This window comes from Taudactylus pleione, unplaced genomic scaffold (assembly GCF_031769625.1).
Source record: "Taudactylus pleione unplaced genomic scaffold, aTauple2 ptg001411l, whole genome shotgun sequence".
Classification (NCBI taxonomy): domain Eukaryota; kingdom Metazoa; phylum Chordata; class Amphibia; order Anura; family Myobatrachidae; genus Taudactylus; species Taudactylus pleione.
Window position 1 is genome coordinate 141,646 of NW_028285811.1, and position 2,178 is coordinate 143,823.

Sequence of the window (2,178 nt, forward strand, 5' to 3'; positions counted from 1 at the left end):
AGTTTGACACAGATAAGTCAGACACACTAAAGTTAGACATGTAAAAAGTTCGACAGGTACAAAAGATCGACAGGGTCAAAAGTTTGATATGAAAATGGTCGACAATTTTTTTTTAGCCCTAATCTTCACCCTAACCCTCCCTCCTGGTGCCTAACCCTAGCCGTCTGGGTAAGTGCCTAACCCTAACCTTAAACCCAACCCTAATCTTAAAAAAAGAAGAAAAAAAAAATGAGTCGACAATTTTTGTTTTTTAGCCCTAATCTTCAAGTGTCCACTTCCACACCGGAAGAGCCAGGTCACTGCAGACCCGGCACCGGTGTGAACAGTGCTGACTCTGGAATTTCCTGGATCGGTGGTGGCTAAATTGCGGGTCTGATCCGGTTTGAAACCCTGTTCCAACCTCTGGATCAGACCCGGAATTTAGGTATAAACCAGTATAAGACTTACTCAGAAAAATTGTAGATAAGGAAAATCTACAACAACAGCAGGAAGACCCTTTGTGAGTGCACTACTTGATTACACAGGTCTGCGATGAAAAAGCTTTAACTAATTTATGTGATACTTATAGAGTTTTGGCTGCTAAACACGAAAATTACTCCCGCTTTTGCATATCACATCACATTTTAATGCAAAACGTGTATTTATGAATGTAATTTTTTTCATATTCTTTAAAGTAATAAATGTATTCTGCCTACATTTATTATAAAACATTGGCCCTCATTCAGAGCCGTACGCTCTGAGCAGAGCGCACGCTCTGAATGAGGGCCGCCCTCCATAATTATGGAGCGTCCTCCTGGACGCTCGTATAGCTGTGGGTCACCACCCACAGCCTATATGAGTGTGCAGTTTGATGGCCGTGATGGTCTTGAACATCGCGACCATCGCCACTGCGAGCCGGAGCCTGCGGTTGAGTTTTTCAACCGCAAGGCCCGGAGTGATTTTGGCTCTATCAGAGCCAAAATCACTCCCACTGACATCACTAGTGATGTCAGTGGGCCGGCTTCTGACGGTAGGCGTTCCCTTGGGAACGCCCCCGTCAGGGAGGCACGCCCCCAGCACGCCCACCAAAGGGGGCGTTGCTGTCAATCAACATCGACAGCACGCCCCCTTTGATCAGACACAATGAGCGAAGGAAAGTCCTTCGCTCGTCGCATCTGGCGCATGCGCACGACGGAGCTCCCGCCGTTGTGCGCATGCGCAGTGCACAACATCGATCCACTTGCGAGCGGACAGCTGCTTGCGAGTGGGTCTGAATCAGGCCCATTGTCTTAAATTAATTCATTCGGTAGTATAGAACATTGCAAATCAGTTCTTGTCATAAAACTTCCCCCCCGCCCAGTGCCAGATTAAGGTCCACATGGGCCTGGAACTGAAATTTACAAAGGGCCTAAACCCCATACTGTCTAAAGGAACATTGCACAGAAACAACAACTACAAGGTGAGTTGTTGAAGGTGGAACCAAATACAACAGATGCAACAGTTTTGCCCTGCCTACCACCACATACACACAGTACACACTACACACTGCACTACACTAAAGAACAGGGTGAACAGTTCCACCAAGACATTAAAGATGTAGAAAGAAGATACCAGGGTCGTTGGGATGTCAGCATGATTGCTGGCTACTGCTGGATGATACACAGAGACGACACAGAAAAAGCTTATAAGCGAAAAACGAAGTTTGAAGACAAAAAAAACAAGATAGAAACAATTATTTCAATAATTATGGTTTTGTTTCTATTATGGTTTGATTTTATTGTTATTTTATTATGTAATTAAGACAAAAACACAGTGATATTATCTACACTTCTTCGTATTTCACACTAAATGTCAAAAACAATTAAACTTCTTGTTTTTTCTTAAAAATAACCCCTTAGATAAATGTGATGTAGTATTTTTTTAATATACTATTTCTTATAATTAAGTGTAACTAAGAATATAAAAGTATTATTAAAAAAGCTGTCAATACCTTAAATTTCACAGACCTGTGTTATTACTAATGGCTTGTGTGACACAAAATATTGTATACTCTAAAATATAACTTTTAATAGATAAAGTTAAAATATGTGAGGAAATTAACAACACCTTTTTATAACAAATAGAATACATTTTTTTAGTAAAAATGGCTGGGTGAAAATATTTACACAGAGTCTCGGTGTTAGCAAGATAAAAATCAAT